Source organism: Muntiacus reevesi, chromosome X (genome assembly GCF_963930625.1).
Source record: "Muntiacus reevesi chromosome X, mMunRee1.1, whole genome shotgun sequence".
Lineage (NCBI taxonomy): Eukaryota > Metazoa > Chordata > Mammalia > Artiodactyla > Cervidae > Muntiacus > Muntiacus reevesi.
Window position 1 is genome coordinate 1,131,540 of NC_089271.1, and position 8,690 is coordinate 1,140,229.

The following is an 8,690-nucleotide window of genomic DNA, read 5'->3' on the forward strand; positions in this document are numbered from 1 at the left end:
GATGGCCCCTAAGATCTGTTTTGTTTCACTTGCAATTTTCCACACTGCCTCTTTTTGCTTGCTTGTTTTGGGCTGTGACACCTTTGAGTCAGCCCTTTTAAAAAAAAAAATTGTTTTTTAAATAGAAAGCAGCGCCATGCACTTGGAGTTGGAAATTCAGCTTGCCTCCGTGTGAATATTTGACCTGAATCCACACAAGGTACACGTGTGCAGTCTTTCTTGTTTATTTTTGACACTCGGGCAATTCTTTTTATTTTTCCCTACTGATGTGTTTGTGAGACGGAAGAGGCAGACATGACTATGGGCTGCAGTCTTTGTTTTTTTTTTTTTCTTCTCAACTGCACCTGCCCAGGTGTTAAAGAACCCGCCTGCCAACGTGGGAGATGTAAGAGACACGGGTTCGATCCCTGGGTCAGGAAGATGCCCTGGAGGAGGGCATGGCAACCCACTGCAGTACTCTTGCTGGAGAATCCCATGGACAGAGGAACCTGGCGGGCTACAGTCCGTGGGGTCACAAAGAGTCAGACATGCCTCAAATTACTTAGCACACACCTGCCCTGGAGTGTTTGACCAACCCGTCTTACCCGTTCATGAATATGGATAGAATCACCCTCAGGGACTATTGAACGATAGTCATCATGCATTGGGTCTTCAGAGAGAGCTGTTAATTCTTGAAAGATAAAGCACGTTTCTTTTTTCTATTTATTTGTTTGTTTGCAGGTGGCACTGGGTCTTTCTTGGAGGGCTTCCCTGGTAGCTCAGTTGGTGAAGAATCCACCTGCAATGCTGGAGACCCTGGTTCAATTCCTGGGTTGGGAAGACCCGCTGGAGAAGGGATAGGCTGCCCACTCCAGTGTTTTGGGGCTTCCCTTGTGGCTCAGCTGGTAAAGAATCCGCCTGCAATGCAGGAGACCTGGGTTCGATCCCTGGGTTGGGAAGATCCCCTGGAGAAGGGAAAGGCTACCTGCTCCAGTATTCTGGGTCTTTCTTGCTGTCTATGGGCTTTCTCTAGTTGCGTGAGGGCATGCTACTCTGCAGTTGTGGTGGTCGGTCTTCAAACTACAACGGGTTCTCTTGTTTCGGGACCCCGGGCTCAGCTGCCGCCCAGCACGTGGAATCATCCTGGATGGAACTCACATCTCCATGAATGGTGAACCCATGTCTCCTGCACCGGTAGGCGGATTCTTAACCACTGGACCACCAGGGAAGTCCTGCATGGGTCTTTTAAATTTTTAAAATTATTTTATTTGATTTATTTATGCTATTCTGTTAGTATTATTATTATCTGTCTGTGCCATGCAGCACGGAAGTCCAACTCTTTTTGAAAATGACTCTCCGGACATTACCGTATGCAAAATAGACGACCAGGGCGAGTTTGATGAAGCAAGGCACCTGAAGTTCGTGCTCCGTGATAGCTTAGAGGGAGAAGGTGGGGAGGGATTCAGGATGCACGGAACACAGGTGCACCCGTGGGCGATTCACACTGACATCGGCAAAAACCATCAGAATGTTGTAAAGTAATTATCCTCCCATCAATATCAATAAATAAATATAAATTAAAAAAAAAGAAGACAAGTCACACATACAAATAATGTTAGGAAATAAAATGATGTTGGGTTAGTCGCTCAGTCGTGTCCGACTCTCTGCGATCCCGTGGACTGTAACCCACCAGGCTCCTCTGTCCATGGAATTCTCCAGGCAGGAAGACTGGAGTGGGTGGCCTTTCCCTTCTCCAGGGGATCTTCCCAAACCAGGGACTGAGCCCAGGCCTCCCGCACTGCAGACAGATTCCTTACCAGCTGAGCCACCAAGGAAGCCCAAGAATACTGGAGTGGGTAGCCATTCCCTTCTTCAGCAGATCTTCCCAAGCCAGGGATCAAACCCAGATCTTCCGCACTGCAGGCAGATTTTTTACCATCTGAGCCATCAGGGAAGCTTAGTGTCTGAATAACTTGGAATAAAAACACAGCATAAAAACGATTGTCCTGAAGCTGGCCCTGTCCTGAGTTTTGGCTCTCTGGTTGCCAATATCTAGACATCCCTCAAGATGTGGGTGTCATGGGGTGTTCTGACCCGGCCTTAATAATTGAGCATCCTGCCTGGGGCACAGAGTCTGAGCCAACTCCTCTTCCCTCTTTGCCCAGGAAGACACAGATTTCTCTGGAGCTGGAAAATTGAAGTTGGCATCCCATTAACATTTCACGGCTAGGGATTTTTTTTTTTTTCTTCTTTCCTGTCGTTAGCTTAACAAGATTATGCAGCAGAGATGGTCTGTTCACAAGTGGAAAAATACTGTACAGTCACACACACACACACACACACACACACACACACACACACACACACACTTTCCCAGACAGAGTTTGGTGATGTATCCATAGGTGTTAAGGGATTCAATAAAGAAACAGCTCAGCTCACCTCTTTTTCTTGGGCTCCAAAGTCGCTGCAGACAGTGACTGCAGCCACAAAATTAAAAGATGCTTGCTGCTTGGAAGAAAAGTTACGACCAACCTAGACAGCATGTTAAAAACCAGAGACATTCCTTTGCCAACAAAGGTCTGTCTAGTCAAGGCTATGGTTTTTCCAGTGGTCATGTATGGGTGTGAGAGTTGGACTATAAAGAAAGCTGAGTGCCGAAGAATTGATGCTTTTGAACTGTGGTGTTGGAGAAGACTCTTGAGAGTCCCTTGGGCTGCAAGGAGGTCCAACCAGTCCATCCTTAACGAGGTCAGTCCTGAGTGTTCATTGGAAGGACTGATGTTGAAGCTGAAACTCCAATCCTTTGGCCACCTGATGTGAAGAGCTGACTCAATGGAAAAGACCCTGATGCTGGGAAAGATTGGGGGCAGGAGGAGAAGGGGACGACAGAGGATGAGATGGTTGGATGGCCCCACCGACTCGATGGGCATGAGCTTGAGTAAACTCCGGGAGTTGGTGATGGACAGGGGGGCCTGGCGGGCTGCGGTCCCTGGGGTCGCAGAGCCGGACACGACTGAGCGACTGAACAACACACACACACACAGACTGCGATGCTGTGTCCGTAGGTGTTAAGGGATTCAGTCAAGGGACAGCTCAGCTCACCTGAGCCCCAGAGCGAGGGCTCCTTCTCCGGGTCAGGGGTCAGCAGAGCTGTGTGGACACCAGCCGCAGCTTCAGCCTGGATACTGCTACTGCATTCGGGGTTGTCTGCAATCCAGGGGCAAAGCGCCCCTCACTGCGGAGGCTGGTCACATCCCTTCCTTGACGGCTTTCAAGCACCCTGACCTCGGGGTTGCTGGGAGTTTCACGGGGAGCAGGGCAGGCGGGACAGTTCAGCAAAAGAAAAAACAAAAAAACCCACGACTCCTGCAGTGTGACCCCGCCGGTGTTGCGGAGCCTGGCTTGCACCGCCGAGCCGCCCTCTTTTGTACAACGGGTCATTCACAGCCTGCTGGCTGCCCCAGGGTGGGGACGCGTCGGGTGACCTCTCGGGCCAGGCAGCTCCCGTGGGACGGAGCCCACTGCAAGGACAGAGAGGTACTTTTTCCTATTTCTTTCATCCGGAGAACTTGAATCATCTGCGTGAAAAGAGGAATCTTCACGAAACGCCTTGTCTCACGATGTAAGTCACATCGCCATGCCGTACCCCTTCAGCTCCGCCAGTGATGTATGCCTGTTCTTTCAGTAAAACGGAAAGAAGGAATAAAAAATGTAAAACGGTTTTTTAAAAAGAAAATGGAGCCGTTGAGGAACGTGAAAGGTGCTCTTAGCTTAGCAACTGTTTGGGGGCCATAAAGACCCTTTTTATTTATTTATTTATTTTATTGGCGCATTTATTGGACTAGCTCATGCCTTGGTAGCGCAACTGGTAAAAAAAATCCGCCTGCAATGCAGGATTCGATCCCTGGGTTGGGAAGATCCCCTGGAGAAGGGAAAGGCTACTCACTCCAGTATTCTTGGGCTTCCGTGGTGGCTCAGCTGGTAAAGAATCTGCCTGCAGAGCAGGAGACCCAGGTTTGATCCCCGGGTCGGGAAGATTCCCCTGGGGGAGGAAATGGCAACCCACTCCAGTGTCCTTGCCTGGGGAACCTCACAGACAGAGGAGCCTGGCGGGCTACAGTCCAGGGGCGGGGTGGCAGAGAGTCAGAGATGACTGAATGACAGACGCAGAGATACACAGCACGCCAGGCCTCCCTGTCCATCACCAGCTCCCGGAGCTTACTCAAACCCATGTCCATGGAGTCGGTGATGCCATCCAGCCATCTCATCCTCTGTCATCCCCGTCTCCTCCCACCTTCACTCTTTCTCAGCATCAGGGTTTTTTCAAATGACTCAGCTCTTCACATGAGGTGGCCAAAGTACTGGAGTTTCAGCCTCAGCATCAGTCCTTCCAATGAATATTGAGGACTGATTTCCTTTAGGATGGACTGGTTGGATCTCCTTGCAGTCCTAGGGACTCCCAAGAGTCTTCTCCAGCAACACAGTTCAAAAGCATCAATTCTTCGACGCTCAGCTTTCTTTATAGTCCAACTCTCACATCCATACATGACCACTGGAAAAACCACAGCCTTGACTAGAGGGACCTTTGTTGGCAAAGTAATGTCTCTGCTTTTTAATATGCTGTCTAGGTGGGTCATGACTTTTCTTCCAAGGAGTAAGCGTCTTTTTATTTCATGGCTGCAGTCACCATCTGCAGTGATTTTGGAGCCCCCCAACAATAAAGTCAGCCGCTGTTTCCACTGTTTCTCCATCTATTTGCCATGAAGTGATGGGACCAGATGCCATGATCTTGGTCTTCTGAATGTTGAGCTTTAGGCCAACATTTTCACTCTCCTCTTTCATGTTTATCAAGAGGCTCTTTAGTTCTTCTTTTCCCACGCCTCCAGGTCATCACAGAGAAGGGAGCTGAGCTTCCTATGCTTTATGAGCAGTTCTCACAGGGAAGGGGGGGCACATAGGGTTCGCATATATACAAGCCATGTGTAAAAAAGGATCCTTTTAAAATTTCACCTCCTGCCACAATACTTAGAAATAAATCCTTCCCGATTCAATCTCATTTACCCTTAATGTGTTTGGTGTTGAGGATGAAGCTTGTTCTACACTGATTTTTTTTTTCTTCATCGTGAGCAATTTGGTATCAAGTCAATCACTTGTCACTCAAAATAGGCTGTGTGATGCTGGCTTTCCACCTCTTACACCGAATATTCAGGAAGTCTGGTTTTACTCTCTTGTGTATTTTCTAGATATAAACCCTAAGGAGATGGATGAGGGGGGTAAAAACTGCAAAGTGTGAACGCAGCTCTAAATACCCAACCCGCTATGTTTGCTTATTTAATTCGCACGCCCTCTTCCCCTCACCTGTCAGGCTGCCTGGTTCAGACAATTAGTCATGGAATTCAAACTTCTATAACAGCTCCTAGAATGTAATTCGTGTTGTAGGTCTGAGATGGAGGATCCTACACGTCCCTTCTAGAAGGCAGGCACATTCTTATTAGTTGCCGTTTTGAATTAGTTACTCCTCCCTTTAATTAGAATTGAGGAATGAGGCTCTAGATCAACACGGACGTCTGTGGCTTAAAGTAAATTAAAACAGGAGCTGAAACTAGTGTGTATCTTTCTGACCCCCAGAGCCCATTATGATCGGCTCTCCTTACACCCTTGAACCACACTGAAGCGCTCTTAAAATACAGGCTTCCAGATATGTCTGGAAAATAATTTATCCATTTGAATCATGTATTGCTAATAAATTCCTTGGGGGGAAAAATGTACATTTTCCAGGGCGCTCTCTTGGTTGTGGACCTGTTTTCCTTGCAGTTCATTGAAGGTGAAGCTTCAGTGATAAAGAATTTTTCCATCATATTTTTTCCGCCTAAAATCCTCCCTTGTTTTTCTTCTTTCAGTTTTACTAAGATAAAATTGACAGGTAATACAGTACAAGCTAAAGGATACAGCACCAGGATATGGCTTCGCTTACATAGATCATGAAATGATGACCATGATTCATTGGGTGACCATCCATCATTCCAGATACATAGCAAAGAAAAGAAATAGAAAAAAATTTTTTTTTTTCTTAAATTTTCCTGTGATGAAAACTCTAAGGGTGAAAACTGTGATGAAAACTCTAAGACTCTTAACAAGTCTTGTATATAATGCAGGGCAGTGTTAACTATCTTTATCATGTTATACATAATAGCCCTTCAGTTCAGTTCAGTTCAGTCGCTCAGTTGTGTCCGAGTCTTTGCAACCTCAAGGACTGCAGCACGTCAGGCTTCCCTGTCCATCACCAACTCCCAGAGCTTGCTCAAACTCATGTCCATCGAGCTGGTGATGCCATCCAATCATCTCATCCTCTGTCGTCCCCTTCTCCTCCTGCCTTCACTCTCTCCCAGCATCAGGGTCTTTCTCAGTGACACAGTTCTTCCCATCAGGTGGCCAAAGGACTGGAGTATCCCCTGACACTTATTTATAACTGGACGTTTGCATCTTTGGACGACCATCCTGCAATGACCCCTTCCCCTTCATCCCTTGCCTCTGTACCCGCCAATCTGATCTTTTCTTTGTTTTTTTTCCCTAAGTTATTGTTTGCTTTTGAAGTATAATTGACCAACAACACTGTGAGTTCTCGTTGTACGATGCAGTGATCTGATAATTCTGTGCACTGGCCCTCTTTCATTTTTAAAAATTTATTTACTTGGCTGTCGTCAGATCTTAACTGGGGCATACAGAATTTTCAGCTGTGGGTGAGAACTCTTAGCTGCAGCGTGTGGAATCTCGCTCCCCCACCAGGGATCGAACCCAGGTCCCCTGCGATGAGAGTGCAGCGTCTTAGCCACTGGACCACTTGGGCAGCTCGTGGTGCACTTTCTAAGCTACCAAGTTCTAACGTTTTCCCATGTTTCTGGGTTTATTGGAGTGACAGCTTCACTGGGGGAATGATCGTTCCCCAAACTGGTTTATTTTATTACATCTGTCCATTTACCAATTGGTGGTTAATCACCGCCAATTAATTATACAACCTCCTCATGTTCCTTCAGATAGAGGATCGATAAAAATCAACCCACGGGAGCCATACTTCAGCGTATGGACATTTATAGTCAGCGTACTTGCTGTTTCCAACATTTAAAAATACCCTCCCAGCCTCTTTCTAATTCACCCCTTTTTTTTATCCCCTAAGCTACATTTTGAAATAAATTAATAACACTCAATGATGCCACATTGTGTCAGACTTAACCCCACTCCAGCATCCATTCCTGGAGAATCCCATGCACAGAGGAGCCTGGGGGGCTACAGTGCGTGGGGTCACAAAGATCTGGGCACAACTGATCAACTTTCACGTCCGCTAAATACACCATCTGTGAAACGTCCATGCCTCCAGCCTCCCCCACCTCCTCCAAATATTTTGGAATCCAAATTGTGCGTTTACTCTGCATGTTTTAACCAAATGCATTCATTTTTAGTGGAAAGACTTTTCGGCGGCCAAAAATAAAAATTTTTCTTTTTCTTTTGGAAATAGACCAACCCACACACTGCCAAAGCTGTGTTCCAGCTTGATAAGGCATTCAGGTGTTTGCAAAACACTTCTCTAGCCTTTCGGAGATGGGATATTTGGCACCCGAGCCAGCGTGACATTTTCGAGCATGGAAACGCTCTCTGTTGAAAGATGCCTGGATGTAGCATGCACTCTGAGGTTCTAGAGTGTCTGCTGATAGCACTGGGCTGGCCTCCCTGAAAACCCGCCGAGATGTGGGGACCCCATGGAAAGACTGCAAAGGTACCCTACCTGGCTCCATAAGTTGCTGAATTCTTCACCACCTGAGCCAACTTCAGTGAAACTGGCACTTTCAAACTGCGGTGCTGGAAAAGATTCTTGAGATCAAATTAGTCCATCCTGAAGGATATCAACTCTGAACATTCGTTGAAAGGACTGATGCTGAAGCTCCAATACTCTGGCCTCCTGAGGCAAAGACCTCACTTTTTGGGAAAGACCCTGAGGCTGGGAAAGATTGAAGGCAGGAGGAGAAGTGGGCAACAGAGGATGAGATGCTTGGATGGCATCATCGACGTGATGGACATGAGCTTGAGCAAACTCCGGGAGGTGGTGATGGACAGGGAAGCCTGGGGTGATGCAGTCCAGGGAGGTGGAAAGAGTTGGACGTGACTTAGTGACTGAAATTTCACTGAAACAGTGAAATTAAAGCAACAGGGCCTGAGGACCCTGGTTGGTCTCGTGCTGGGTTAGAACTCACAGACAAGTTTCATCGATAACCACTGCTGTGCGTTCACTGCCTGGACCCCGTACAAGTCAGCAGCAGCTCCATGGAAGGCTCTTCTCCCTTGCAGAAAACATGTCATTTTTTATTAAAAGTCTATAATGTGTTTATCTGGTCACCCAGATGAATAAGCTAATTACGTGAGAAGATGCTGTCAAAACAGAAATTGCTTTTTGTTGTAGAGACATGGGGAATGTTTGGACAAGGATTTAAAAAAACAACAAAAAAAAAGACCGCTTATTTTGATTGGGAGATTCAGAGACTGCCAGATTGCAGAAAAAAAGAAATAAATGCAGAAAATAAATCGCTTTTGCACGGGTCTGAGAAAAGCAGGTCGTGGGCTTGGGAAGGAGAGACAGGCTGAAATGCAGGCTAAGGGGTGATTTTTTTCTTTAAGGGATGTTTACCGATTAAACGTTTTAACATATATTTATCTGGCAG